Below are 15572 nucleotides of genomic sequence, written 5' to 3' on the forward strand. Positions count from 1 at the left end.
CGGGCGGCGGCGGTAGCGGCAGCGGGCAGCGGCAGCGGGCGGCGGCAGCGGTAGCGGCAGCGGCCAGTAGCGAGGGAGGGAGGAGAGAGAGAGAGGGAGGGAGGGACGGACTAAGTGGGAGGGACGAAGAGAGAGAGTGGGAGGGAGTGATTGAGTGAGGGGGAGGGACTGAGTGAGGGGGAGTGAGCGGGACTGAGGGAGAGGGAGGGAGGGAGTGGGACTGAGGGAGAGGGAGGGAGGGAGTGGGACTGAGGGAGAGTGAGTGGGACTGAGGGAGGGAGGGAGTGGGACTGAGGGAGAGTGAGTGGGACTGAGTGTGAGGGAGAGAGGGGGAGGGAGTGAGTGAGACTGAGTGGGAGGGAGGGACTGAGTGAGAGGAGAGGGAGGCTGGGGAGGAGTGGGTGAGTGGGTGGGAGGGAGGTAGGGGAGAGAGAATGAGGGAGGTAGGGGAGAGAGAATGAGGGGGAGGTGAGAGACAGAGGGATGTAGCCCGTTTTAACGGGCTTAACGGCTTGTATATTTATAAATGACCAAGAGATGGGAGCAATGACTGAGGTGATCAAATTTGCTGAAGATACCAAAAATTTGATTGGGAATAACCAATAAGGAAAAGGATTTAGGCATCATTGTGGATATGTTGAATTGCTCTGCTCAGTGTGCAGCAGTGTCCAAGAAAACAAGTAGAATGATAGGAATTATTTGGAAAGAAATTGAGAATATAACAGAAAATATAATGCTTTTGTATCACTCCATGGTGAAACCACATCTTGAGTATTCTGGTTACTGCATCCTTAGGGGTCATTTTCAAAGGAGTTACGCATGTAAATGTGACATACTATCGTAGCAATTTTCAAAAGCTATTTTCTCGAGTAAAGTGCACTTACTTGAGTAAATCCTATGGACAATTCAATGGCATATATTGTAGCAATTTTGAAAAGCCCACTTACTTGAGTAAAGTGTATTTACTCGAGCAAAAACCAGTTTTGCTCGAGTAAATGCTTTTGAAAATCTGGCCCTAAAGGTATAGCAAGGTGTGGTGGAGATTCCCTCCCCCATTGGATTGCAGCTGGAACACCAAGAGTGCTGACATCCTCTCTTTGCGTCCTGGACCATCTCAAAAGGAGGTCTACAACCGTCAGCATCAGGCAGTGGTGATTCTCTTCCCCATTGGACTGCAGCCGGAACACCGAGAGTGTTGACGTCCTCTCTCTGCACCCATAACCATCTCAAAAGGATGTAATTAGCTGTGAATTTTAAGTAGTCAATCAATCAATTTCAACTATCTTCCTCTTCTCTTAGTTAATTGATTTTCTTCAACAGCTGGAAAGTGGGACTAATGTGTGGAATACTTTGCTAGTGTCACTTTCTTCAACTAATCAAAAAAAATTGATAATGAGGTTAGACTTTTTAAATATAGATGTTCTCTTTGTGGGTCATAAAATCCAGATTTTCCCAGATGTTTGTAAGCAGTCACAAAATAGGAGGAAAGCTTTTCTCCAACAGAGAGAAAGGGTACTTGTTTTAAGAGGTGTATTTTCTCTTCAATATCCTTCCAAACATATCGTTAAATTGGATAGTAATAGGTATTCTTATTTTGATCCTGTTGATTTAAAGAATCTCTGAGGTATGGGTTAGTTGAGATTACTACTTCTGTTCCAGTACCTATATTGCCTGGTACATAGTGAAATTTAGAATTACTTGCAGTCTTTCTTACTGTCTTTCTTGCTTTTTTTTTTTGAAGGGGGGGGGAGTGCTGCATTAATCCTCACTTTCCATTTTTGTGTTTTTTTATATTTTCCTTATATATATATATATAATATTTTCCTTATATGATTGCTTTTCTTCATGATGCAAATGTTCCTTTTATTAATGTACTCACACAAAATTAGTTCTATAAGGCTTCCAAATCCTCCTCATATAAATCTATCAATCCAACAAATCCCAATCAAAGAGGAATTATGTTTTCCTAATATTGTCCCAAAGAAAATTTTTTGGGAAATTGTATCAGAATAAATGTGCTTTCACAGTCGCCTGGCTCTTGCCCACAAAGGGCTACAACCAGTATCGTGTATATAGCACACACAGTCACCTCATTTACTCTTTCCCAACAAATGCTGTTTTTTTGTTTTTTAAAACCCCATCACATGACCCACTATTTTTTAAAAACCAATCACTCAATATTTAACTGAACTATTACCCAACACCTAAGTGCTCGAGATTTTTCTCACAGTGTATTTATCACATCATATTCATCATATTCATTGGCACTTTTAAATCATTATCTTTTTGCCTTTTTTTCTTATTCTCCATCACTCCCACTGTTCAATAGACTCGTTGTTTCACGAGTCTGATGTCGGGAGGCACGGGAGTGTGTATATAACAGCGGCACTGTGAAACAACGAATCTATTGAACAGTGGGAGTGACGGAGAATAAGAAAAAAGGCAAAAAGATAAGGATTTAAAAGCGCCAATGACTATGATGAATATGATGCGATAAATACACTGTGAGAAAAATCTGGAGCACTTAGGTGTTGGGTAATAGTTCAGTTAAATATTGAGCAATTGGTTTTTAAAAAATAGTGGGTCATGTAATGGGGTTTTAAAAAAAACAAAAAAACAGCGTTTGTTGGGAAAGAGTAAATGAGGTGATTGTGTGTGCTATATACACGATACTGGTTGTAGCCTTATGTGGGCAAGAGCCAGGTGACTGTGAAAGCACATTTTTTCTGATACAATTTCCCCAAACATTTTCTTTGAGACAATATTGGGAAAACATAATTCCTCTTTGATTGGGATTTGTTGGATCGATAGATTTATATGAGGAGGATTTGGAAGCCTTATAGAAATAATTGTGTGTGAGTACATTAGTAAAAGGAACATTTGCATCATGAAGAAAAGCAATCATATAAGGAAAATATAATATATATATGTAATATAAGATATATATATGTAATATATATAATATTAAATATATATATATATATATATATATATATATATATATATATATATATATATATAAGGAAAATATAAAAAAACACAAAAATGGAAAGTGAGGATTAATGCAGCACTCCCCCCCCCCCCCTTCAAAAAAAAAAAAAGCAAGAAAGACAGTAAGAAAGACTGGAAGCTTGTGTGCATGCCCAATCATGTGCACCTTAAAGGCCTCATGGCAGGACACTGTCCGGCCAGCGCCGCATGATGACATCATGGGGCTTGGTGTTTAAACTAAGCTGTGATTCCAGAAGGCTGCCTTCACAATTGGCCTCCTGTCTTAATAGGTTGAGTTGAGTTGCAGCATTCCTGTTCCAGCCTTCCAGTCTTGCCTAGTCCAGCCTTGCCTCATTTAGCCTTGCAGCCATGCCTGATCCAACCTATCAGCCTTGACTCATCCAGCCTTGACTCATCTAGCCTGCTTCATTCAAGCCTGCCTTGTCATTGACTGTCCAAGCCCACCTTATCTAAGCCTGCCTTGACCCTGCTAATCAAAGCCTGAATAAAAGGACATAAGATCATAAGAACATGCCATACTGGGTCAGACCAAGGGTCCATCAAGCCCAGTAACCTGTTTCCAACAGTGGCCAATCCAAGTCACAAGAACCTGGCAAGTACTGAAACATTAGATAGATCAAAAGCTACTATTGCTTACTAATTACCATCATAGCAGTTTATGGATTTATCATCTAGGAACTTATCCAAACTGTTTTTAAACCCAGTTATACTAATTGTTGTAACCACATCCTCTGGCAAAGAATTCCAGAGCTTAACTCTGCGCCGAGTGAAAAAGAATTTTCTTTGATTTATTTTAAATGAGCTACTTGCTAACTTCATGGAGTGTACCCTAGCCCTTCTATTATCTGAGAGAGTAAATAACTGATTTACATTACAATCTTTTCATGATTTTGTAGACTTCAATAATATCCCCCCTCAGTCATCTTGCCTGCCTTGTCTAGTCCACCTTGTCTTGCCTTGCTTGTTCAGCCTCAACTTGCCTAGCCTTGCCCTGATCCTGCCCTTGCCCTGTCTCTGTTGCCTTGCCCTGTCTACCTGCCTTGTCTGTGTCATCACAGTTTTGACTCATCTTGTCTTGCCCTGCCTTGTCCCTCTGTGACTTGTCTGTCTTGGTTTGATTCCCCAGTTCTGACCTCAGCTTCAGACCTTGACAACTCCCTTGCTTGTCACCTGGATATGACCTTGCCTTGTACCCTTTTACACTGCCTGCTGCCTGCCCTGACTTTTGGCCCATCTTTAGACTCTTTCTTTCTCTTTTAGATCACCCTCAGGATCAACCTAAGTCCTTCCAGTCCCTGGAACCCAAGGGTTCATCCTGTGGGGGAACGGGACTAGTTCAGGTAAAGTTGCAACCTTTCCCAGACCAAGGTGTGTTCTCTAGCTGTTGGAAGAGGCCTAGTAGTTTTGCCTATTAGACTGTATCAACCTTGCCACAGCACAAGGGCTCACAAACCATACATGCACATTTTGTTTATTAAAAGATTGTGATTGTGATCCCATTGGGTCTTACAGCTTTGCTATCCCCCATAAAGAATCCTGACCCAGAGCTGGAACTAGGTTTATCCTCATCCTCACAGCATCAGAAGATGGTCACTTGCCTGTTTCTTAGCGTGCTTGGAAAAAAAGTCACATTAGTAAAGTAAAAATTGCATTATATTTCCAATATTAGAATTCAAAAGACAAATACTGTAGATATATTCTGATTATAAAAGCAAAGGACTTGAAGTGGAATGGACTTAAAGATTTAAATTGTGCGAAAATTGAATCAATATACTGCAGCACTCAGTCAAATAATTATTGTCTGTTTTGCTTATGGTGCTACATTTAGTCAGAAATTATGATTGAGGGGGCCGCTATAGAAATCTGGCTGTTAAGAAACTGTGCACTGTATTTCAGTGCTCATTTTCAAAGCCTATTTTAACAATTTTTTGTTAATATGGGCTAATGCTATGCAAATGCATTGAGAGTTTAAAATAACACATTGGGGCAGATTTTAAAAAGTTGTGCGAGCGCGTATCTTATAGAATCTGGGGTCGGCGCGCGCAAGGCTGCGCAAAATCGGCAGCCTGCGCGCGCCTAGCCGCGCAGCCTGCCTTCGTTCCCTCCGAGGCCGCTTCGATTTCGGAGTGGCCTCGGAGGGAACTTTCCTTCGCCCTCCCCGCACCTTCCCTTCCCTTCCCCTACCTAACCCACCCCCCCAGCCCTATCTAACCCCCCCCCTTACCTTTGTCGGCAAAGTTACGCCCGCTGGAAGCAGGCGTAACTTTGCGCACGTTGGCCGGCAGCCCTGCTCCGTCCTCCGGTCCCGGGGCTGGTCCGGAGGCCTCAACCACGCCCCCGGGCCCGCCCCCAGGCCCACCGCGTCAGTAGGCCCTGCCCCCGACACGCCCCCTTACAAAAGCCCCGGGACTTACGCGCGTCCCGGGGCTTTACGCGCGCCGGCGGCCTATGCAAAATAGGTGCGCTGGCGCACAAGGGCCCTGCCCCTTTGAGTGTAAAATGTGTGCTCCGTACAAGCAGAATTTACATTTTAACTCGAAAAGCAGAGGGCATCCCTTACCGGCCAATACATTCCTAATAGCTGCCACCACTACTTATCCAGGTAAGTTTATCTAAATGGTGGTAGCTGCCACTTATCCAGAGAAGTCCATACTTATCTAAGTGATATAAGTTAAGCCCAATTTCTTTTTATTATGTTTTTATTAGTTTTTGGAGGGTTTTAAGTACCAGTGCATTAGCACTGGAAACGTAACTCCATCTCTGACTAGGGATTAATTTTCCAGCACTATAAAAAACTGTGATGGTCCAGCATACCTCTTTGTATTATCAGGGAACACTGCTTAATGCTCTCATTTGCATGGGATTTCCATGTAAGGGTGCTAAGCAGTACTCTCATTTTTCAATGTATATTTTCTGCATACACAATTCCTTGTTGTATAAGCAATAAGTCTTCCATACAGAAAATGTGTGTTGAGGTGCAGGCACAAAGGTGCATTTGGCTGGACTGCATCGACCTGAGGTGTGAGGCAGCATATCAGAATTATTGTTCAATATGTTATATTTTTATTGCTTGCTTATTGTATACAAAGCAGTGTGTCAGTCAATGTTCTAAACAAATTGTTTTGTAATTTAGCTAATGATAAATCTCAGTTGGTGGGAAAGTATTCAGAAAAATAATGAACAGCAACCCCTTCAAACATACATACACACACACACTCTCAAAGAATCTGCCATTGATTTCCTCCGAACAAAGAAACAATCCAACTTGAGATATTTTCAAACACAACCTTTTGTGATGCCGAAAATGTTTTTGGGTAAATGAATAGCAATATAAATATTATTTATGTTAATAATAAGCATAGCATACACACAAAGAGTAGAATGACAGAATTTCATAGTATAAAATATTTATTATCTCTTCAGCTAATAGTCTCCTCAAAGAGGCTGATAGTTTTCTTCTCTAAAGTAATTATGCCAGCTTACACTGTATTATATGGTACAACATCTTTATCTAAAGACGATCATGTTAATACCTATTTTTCAGACACAGAAATTTCTTCTGAAAGTTCCTGTAGATTCTTTTATTCCTGGTACAGCATTTTCTTAAGTGTTCTTTTCAAGCTTTTTTTTTTTTTTATTAGTGGCTTCTGCTAGGATTGGAAATGTTCATGCTGAGAATCTTACCACTAAAGGAAATTTATTTTCAAGCTTGATATGTCCTTGGGTAGCACAGGATAAAATTATATCAGAAAATGTGTACAGACAAATCAACTCCCCTTCCCCTCCCTTTTCTCTTTTTCTGTGAAATTTGATGATGTGCAGAAAAGTATATACAGACTTAAATCTCTGTGAGACAAGGTCAAATCTCTCCTAAGATGGTCCAAAATGACTTTACAGTATAAGAACATGACTTGGGCCAAATGACTTTGGTCCATTTATGTGGCTCAAGAATTTTCAGAATCGAGGTCTATATAATTAAGGACCCAGCTTGTCTCAATCTGTTTATCAACCAGCAATATCACTTTAAGACCCTTAATTTTCCAATGAGTCTTAGAGTCAAAAGTAAATTACAAAACTTTCCCAGTGCTATACAGTATAACTAGTCAAAGTTATTTGTGAATGCCTAGCCAAGGATTTCTCATGATATACAGCTCAGTGCTTTATCTACTAAGCCATCATACTCTGTGAATATATAAGAAAAAGGTGACATTAAGAGAATTTAATAATTATAAGAGTGGTTTAAGAACTACTGAATGTATGCAACACAGTACAATAGTGACAAGTATTCAGGTATGATAAGTCCTTTCCCATAAGAGCTTACAATATAGCAGGTAAATTTTAAAGGTGTTGCTCATGCAAAAATGTGTATGTGGGCCATGCGTGATCAACACACATTTTAAGAAATACACGTGTAAGTACCTGTGCCTGCGTCAAGAATAAGGAGGCAGAAAAGGGACTGAGCATGGGCATTCCAAGGTGGGGCCAAAACGTATGCGTGTAACTCCAGAATTTTGCAAGGCTGAACATGGCAACGCTCGCTAAGTTACCTGTGTAACTTTACTACTGTTCCTGATGAGGTGCAAGTCTGGAGATTTTGAGCCAGAGGGATCCTCAATATGAGAGAAAGAGATGGAGAGAGAATTTGACAATCTATATATCTTGCACTGTAAGAGGGGCATGTTCAACTTAGAGTGGGTTTTTGGGGGGGTGCAGTTTTACATTTGTCTGCCTAGGGCACAAGGGTCTGTAGACCCTTGTAACACTGCCCCCTCCCTAAAACTCACCTGAGTTGAAAGTATCCTTCATACAGTGTGAGATATATAGAAGGACAAATCTTCAAACCTGTGCACGGTTGTAGATTTGTTCACGCAACCCGGCGAGAACAAATCTACGCCCGATTTTATTACATGCGCGTGCCGCCGCTCGCATGTTATAAAATCCAGGGTCGGCGCGCGCAAGAGGGTGCACAAATTATGCAACTTGCCCGCGCCGAGCCACGCAGGCTTCTTCCATTCCCTCTGAGGCCACTCCAAAATTGGAGAGGCCTCGGAAGGAACTTTCCTTCTGCCCCCCCCCCCACCTTCCCCTCCCCCGTCGATAGCCTTTGCCCATACTATGTCACAGGGGCTACTGGCACCATTGGTCAGCCCCTGTCACATGGTATGAGCACAAGATGGCGCCAATGGCCATGTGACAGGGGCTGACCAATGGCGCCGGTAGCCCCTGTGACATAGTAGTTCAGAGGCTATTCGGCACCATTTTGAGGAGCACGGCTTGCAGTAGCACACCGGGCACGGAGGGACAAATGGAACCCGGGACCCCGCTGGACCCCCAGGGATGTTAGTAAGTCTTGGGGAGGGATCGGGATGGTGGGGGTTGTATGTAATGTATTAAAATGAATTTAAATGCTTGGGGTGGGGGTTTTTTTAGCTTCGTTTCCCGCTTCGTTTTTTGGGCCGGTTTCGGGTTTCCTCGTTTCGTTTTTCAAAAAAACTAAACGAGAAAACCCGAATTTTACCACGAAGTATCCGAGTCAAAAAATGACCCGGTAGAAAAAAATGAAGCACATCTCTACACGACACAGGGAGGAGCCCCAAGGCACAAACCGTGGGAGGTGAAAGTGTCCAAGCACAGGCTGGTGCTGGAACAAGGCGGGACCAGGATCAAGAAGTGGAACATTGTAGGCACTGGAACAAGGCAGGCTCAGACCTCCACTGGACCTGCATGCACAGGTGAGACCCAGCAACACAATGCTGGCTACCAAGTGATCTCCGGCCACTCGGTAGCCCTTCTGGACCCACCACTTGGAAACTACAAGTGTGTGAGGCCAGACGGAGGCTGAGGATAGCAACATGACGAGACATGGAACTAAGGAACTTAGAAGACTCAGTCAAAGTCTCAAAGAACTTGGAAGACTCAGACGAGGACTCAAGGAACTTGGAAAACTCAGATTTGGATTCAGGATTCAGGCACTAGTACTGGATGAGTACTGCAAATCAGCACACCCTACACAGCCACCCATGGCTTGTCATGGTCCATGCCAGAAGCAAAGCAGACTCCAGATGAGAAGATGAAGGCTTGAAGCTGGGAATATGATGAAGATTGAGGAAAGGCCTGCACCAAGGTGCGCCCTACACAACCACCCATGGCTGGTTCACACCACGCTGAAGCAGAGCAGGCTGTGGCTTGAGTCTAGGGCATGGACAGAAGCAGGAACAAGGAAATCCGAAGACCAGGAACAGGATTCAAGGATTAAAGACTCAGGATTCAAGGATTCAAGATTCAGGATTTAGAACTCGGATTCAGGGACAGACCTCTGGATGTTGGGTTATCAAAAACTGTGATTCCCGCTGAGTAATGTATTTACGCTCCACTGCTTCTGCTACTATGTCTTTGATGAGGTTACTCAATTCCTCAGTAGGATCATACGTGAGAGGTCTAAATGATGTAGTATCACTTAATTGTCGCCTGTTTTCAGATAGATAATTCAAACTATCCATTAAGACAATCCCCCCTCCCTTTTTTCATTATTTCATTATTTTTCATTATTAATGTAGTTTTGCCGACAGTGAGGGGAGGAGATCTAGCGATGGCTCTAATTAGAAGGGAACAAAAATGGATTTTCACTTTAGATAGTTTCCCCAGCCGGCCTAAACGCCGAGCTGGAATGGAATTATTTTCTTTGACAGATCATATGTCATGGAAGTGCTGTGCTGTGATTGGCCAGAGAGGTCCCATCAGACTTTGGGGCACCCGTTTGGCGTCAAAATGGTAAGTTTAAATGGCAGTGTATTCTGCATGTCTGAGGTGCTCCTGTACAAATGTTGATCTGACTGACAAAGGTATGTGTAATTTTGGACACTATCAGTAGAAATGTTGCTCTGTTGCCCTATTTTCTTGTAACAGCTTGGTCATTGTTTTATTTGGTGTTATTACAGATATTCTTGTTGTTAAAATTGCCCCCCCAAGGCAGCCGGACAGGCGAAACACGGTCCGTGTCGGGGGACCTGCTATGAATTTTGTGTCAATGTGGAGTTGCCGCTCTTACAATTAAAAATAATTATTATAAATTGGACCAGCAAAGACTGTCTGCACTTATGTTCATCAAACTTTAGTTGCTGAGTGCATGAATTGCTCCTGAGTGTGATTTCAAATGTGGAGCATGGTGCCATGTGAACAGTGGTTCAACATGGGTCAACAGGTACTAAGAGATAGGCCGGCTAACCTGGGGAGAGTTCCCTTTCCTTTGAGCAGGAAAGGGCTCCCAGGAATGGGTTGGCCTCTAGAGTGGAGCACGAGCCTTCAAAGCGTGGTGATCTGGAGCAGGGTGCCATGTGAAAAGTGGTTCAACATGGGTCAACAGGTACTAAGAGATAGGATGGCTACCCCAGGGAGAGTTCCCTTTCCTTTGAGCAGGAAAGGGCTCCCCAGAATGGGTTGGCCCCTAGAGTAGAGCACAAAACTTCAAAGTGTAGCTATGTGAAGCAGGGTGCCATGTGAACAGCAGTTCAACATGGGTAAACAGGTGCTAAGAGATAGGCCAGCTTCCCTGGGGAGAGTTCCCTTTCCTTTGAGCAGGAAAGGGCTCCTCGGAATGGGTTGGCCCCTAGAGTGGAGCACGAGCCTTCAAAGCATGTTTTTTTAATTAAGGATCCATGCTGTGAAGGATTAGCATTTTGAATTTCCAGAGACTGAGGGTTCTCTTTGCAACAAGGGTTCAGCCGCTAGGACTAAAAGAAGTGCTGACGTCATCTGCCGCCCAAATCTACAATATCAACCTATGTTGACTTTGTAGTTTACACAGTGCCTCTGCAAACTATGGGAACAGAGAGGATGAACTAGAGTGCAACTACCACCAGTTTTCTATAATATTAGAAACATTACTGTTGGTACCTAAGAAAGATTTCAGGAACATGGCCCATATTATGAAGGTCAGGAAAACTATTAAGCATATGAAATATGCAAGCTCCAAACATCTTAAGTCAGCTTTTTATGTTCTTAGATTCCAAATGTGGATGGACAGGCAAGCATTAGAGGTCAAGCCCTAGTAGGGACATAATTCCTGGACGGACAGGCACAGCATTTGAGGATAGTAGTCAAGCCCTCGTAGGGATGTAAGGCCTGGATAGACAGGAAGGCACAGCATTTGAGGATAGAAGTCAAGCCCTTTTAGGGAGGTAAATACTGGATGGACAGGCACAGCATTAGAGGTCAAGCCCATGTAGGGACGTAAAGCCTAGAAGGACAGGCAGGCAGGCACAGCATTTGAGGATAGAAGTCAAGCCCTTGTAGGGACATAAGGCCTGGATGGACAGGCACAGCATTAGTTAAGTTCCTGTAGGGACGTAAGACCTGGACCAATGAAACAGGAGGGTAGGCTGTCTAAGAAAGCCATTAGGACAACAGAATAGATTAGACGCCCAAAGGTAGTCCAAAAATGAGCTTTATTTGAATGGAGACGTGATCTTTAATTATTCCCGACTCAGGCTGAGCTTTGCCCCACTTAGGGGCTACCTCAGGGACTGTGTGTAGTTCATCTTTAATGTGTATGAGTGTGCTCTCATAACATTAATTCACAATTTCTCTGATAATCTGGTAATGCATCAATTTTTCAAGTGGGGATGATACTTGATCGCTGTATCCACAAAGTCTATGAAAAGGAGCTGAGCATTTAAATACCTCCAGGAAGAGGGTGGAGACCTCTCGGTATTGGGCAGCATTCCCGCGCTGACCCCTTTAAGAAAGGGGCCGGCTTCACTGCGTGCATCAAGAGGACGTCGGGGGGGGGGGGGGGCGGGGAGTCTTCTGCGACGGCATCCCAGCTTCAGGGGTAGGCCTCTCGCTGTCACAGTAGGCCTCAGAGCTTGAGGAGGTGCCGATCAACCCAGCCTCAGGAACCTGGAGTGCGGCGGACCATGGCCAGAAGGGGTAAGATCAGTTAGCCTCGGCCTCCTCGGCTGACCAGCATAACATGGTGTAGCTGCAAGCCCGCCAGCATCTGTCTGATGCATGCTAGAATATTGGCTGAGGTATGGGCCTCGTCCGTCAGGTGGGTGTGCAGTAAAACCCACCTCCACCCTGATACTTGTTCACTAAGGGGCGGATTTTAAATGCCCTGCACGCGTAAATCCGGCCGGATTTACGCGCGCAGGGCCCTCGCGAGCCGGCGCACCTATTTTCCATAGGCCGCCGGCGCGCGCAGATCCCTGGGACGCGCGTAAGTCCCGGAGCTTTGTAAAAGGGGCGTATCGGGGGCGTGCCCGGAGTGACATGGCGTTTTGAGGGCATGTCGCGCATGACGTGGCATTTCGGGGGCGGCGACGCGGGCATGGTTTCGGCCCGGGGGTGTTCCGGGGGCATGGCCGTGGCCTCCGGACCAGCCCCTGGTACTGGAACACGGAGCGGGGCTGTCGGCCGACGCGCGCAAAGTTACGCCTGCTTTTAGCAGGCGTAACTTTGCCGACAAAGGTAGGGGGTGGGTTAGGTAGGGGAAGGGAAGGGAAGGTGCGGGGGGGTGGAAGGAAAGTTCCCTCCAAGGCCGCTCTGATTTCGGAGCGGCCTCGGAGGGAACAGAAGCAGTCTGCACGGCTCGGCGCGCGCAGGCTGCCGATTTTGGGCAGCCTTGCACGCGCCGACCCCGGATTTTAATGGATATGCGCGGCTACGCACATATCTATTAAAATCCCGCGTACTCTTGTTCGCGCCTGGTGCACGAACAAAAGTATGCGTTCGCACACATTTATAAAATCCGGTCCTAATAGAGCTGCTGCCTGCCTCTGCCTCAGCTAGGTCCCACCAGCATGCTGTCAGGGAGAGGTAAGAGTGTGCAGAATTCATGGCGGTCCAGATATTGCAGGTGAAATGCACACTCCCTTCTGCCTTAGCTATCAGCGCTTGGATGCGACTGTGACACTGCTTGAACAGGCTGGGGATGACCTTTCTGCTAAATGTGGTTCTGGAGGGGACTTTGTAATTTTGAACTAAGACCGTCAGCAAATGCTTGAAACCCATATTCTCCACTATCTGCAAGGGCTGGTCATCAAGGGCAATCATTTCCATAAAGCTCCTGGTTACAACTTTTGAGGCTGCATGCCTCTTATCCCGGGATAGTGTTAATGCACACCACCCCATTTCCTCCGTGGTGGGTTGTAGCTTCTGCCACATGGCAGGGGGCTGCTGGCCTGCCACCTGACTGCTAGAAGGGGCTGAAGGCATGGGGTGACTCTGCTTCTTTTCAACCACTTTACGCTGCCTGGAAAAAGGGATAGCCTGACTGGTACTGGCACCATCCCCAGATAGCCGTACAGATGTTGGGTGTTGCCTCTTCATATGATGCGTCATGCCAAAATTAGATAAATGTCCCATTTGCTTGCCTCTGCTACTAGCCCTGGCACAGTAATTACACTGAGCAAAATGTGGGTCCTCCATCTCTTTAAAGTGGCTCCAGATCGCAGATTTCTTTTGTGATCCCTTTATGGCCTTCTGGGTGGATGCTGGAACTAGAGCTGAAGTAGTGGGTGTACCCTGAGAAGCAATGCCAGGGGCATCAGTCACAATCTGTGCCTGCGCTGACTGCTCTTCCTTCTCATCATCTTCAGTTTCATCTCTCCCCTGCTGCACTGAAGTGGAGGCTAAGACTGGACTAACTAATCCTCCTAAACCTTCTTCAGCTATTACTTCTTCCATTTCTGATGATGAGAATCCCACACAAGATGATTCTTCATCGGAATCAGAAGCAAACAGTGCCTGCGCTACATTGTCAACGCTGTTGAGTATGCTGTTGCACTGCTGCTTTTGGGTGTCGCCATTTTGTCTGGCATGACTCAGCCTCCCCTTCCCTCACCTCCAAAACTACAAAGTCAGAAAAAGGTGTTGGTGATGCATCATGTTTAAATTTCATTTTTTTCTGGATGGAACTGCCTGCCCCTCCAGAGATTTTAGATTGGAACAGGTCCCTTTTTATCTTTAATGGGGGACTGGCACTGCCTTTTGAAGTGCCTCCTCTGCCAGTACCAATCACTCCACAATGTCTAGCATTCCCTGACATTACGGATTTAATGTCACTGCCTACTAGGGATTTCAATTAACAGAATTATTTCCAAAAGAGGCCCACTGGGGAATTTGCTTCAGAGAGCACTGCTGTCCCAATATAGGTAAGTCTGCAAACCTCCCCCAGGCCCACAAGTCAGTGCTTGGAAGTACACTCTACTGGGACCACTGTATGTGCACACACCAAACTTGTAACTACAAAAGAGGCCCACTGGGGATTTGGCTTCAGAGAGCACCGCTGTCCCAATATACTTGAGTCTGCAAAACTGCTCCCAGTGCACGAGGCTGTGCCCGGATGTACACTAAAACTGTGACCGCTGTATGTGCATACACACCAAGCTTGTAACTACAAAAGAGGGTCACTGGGGATTTGGCTTCAGAGAACACTGCTGTCCCAATATATGTGAGTCTGCAAAAGTGCCCCCAGGCCCAAGAGGCTCTGCCTGGATGTACACTAAAACTGGGACTGCTGTATGTGTGCACACACCAAGCTTGTAACTACAAAAGAGGCCCACTGGAGATTTGGCTTCAGAAAGCACCACTGACCCAATATACGTGAGTCTGAAAAAGTGTCCCCAGGCCCACGAGGCTGTGCCTGGATGTACACTAAAACTGGGACCGCTGTATGCACGCACAAAGCTTGCAAATACAAAAGAGGCCCACTGGGGATTTTACTTCAGAGAGTACCCCTGTCCCAATATACGTGAGTCTGCAAAAGTGCCCACTGGCCCACGAGGCTGTGCCTGGATGTACACTAAAACTGGGACCGCAGTGTATTGTGCACACATCAAGCGTGTAACTACAAAAGTGGCCCACTGGTGATGTGGCTTCAAAGAGCACCGCGTCCCAAAAAGTGAGTCTGCAAAAGTGCCCTCTGGCCCATGAGGCTCTGCCTTGATGTATACTTAAACTTTGACTGCTGTATGCACACACCAAGCTTGAACTACAAAAGAGGCCCACTGGGGATTTGGCTTCAGAGAGCACTGCTGTCCCAATAATATATATGTGAGTCTGCAAAACTGACCAGTACCCACTGATGCGCAGTGAGTGCACTGTCTTCTTGGCTTAAAAGAGCACAAAGAGACAGCCTGAGTGCAATAAAAAAAACTGCAGTAGAATAAAAAGGATGGCTTGCTTGGCACAGCAGCAAAAACGAAGAAATATCTTTTTCAATGGAAAATTCTATCAAAATAGCTAGCAATGTAATATATCTCCCACCCACTACACCCAAATCCTGCTTGCAAGCTACTCCAAGGGGTAAAATAAGCATAAAAATGCCACTGCTAGCAGCTTCTCTCAGTGGCACAGACAGAGAGACCATCTCAGATCAATTAAAAAAAAGTGTGGTCAAAAAAAAGCATGGATAGCTCGCAGCAGCATTGCAGCCAAATCGAACAAATATATTTTTCAATGGAAAATTCTATCAAAGTAGCTAGCAATTGAATACAGATTTGAGATACTCAGACTAGCTCTGAGTGCGACCACCTCCCCAGACCATCCCCTCCAAGAAA

Source organism: Rhinatrema bivittatum, chromosome 5 (assembly GCF_901001135.1).
Source record: "Rhinatrema bivittatum chromosome 5, aRhiBiv1.1, whole genome shotgun sequence".
In the NCBI taxonomy this organism is placed as follows: domain Eukaryota; kingdom Metazoa; phylum Chordata; class Amphibia; order Gymnophiona; family Rhinatrematidae; genus Rhinatrema; species Rhinatrema bivittatum.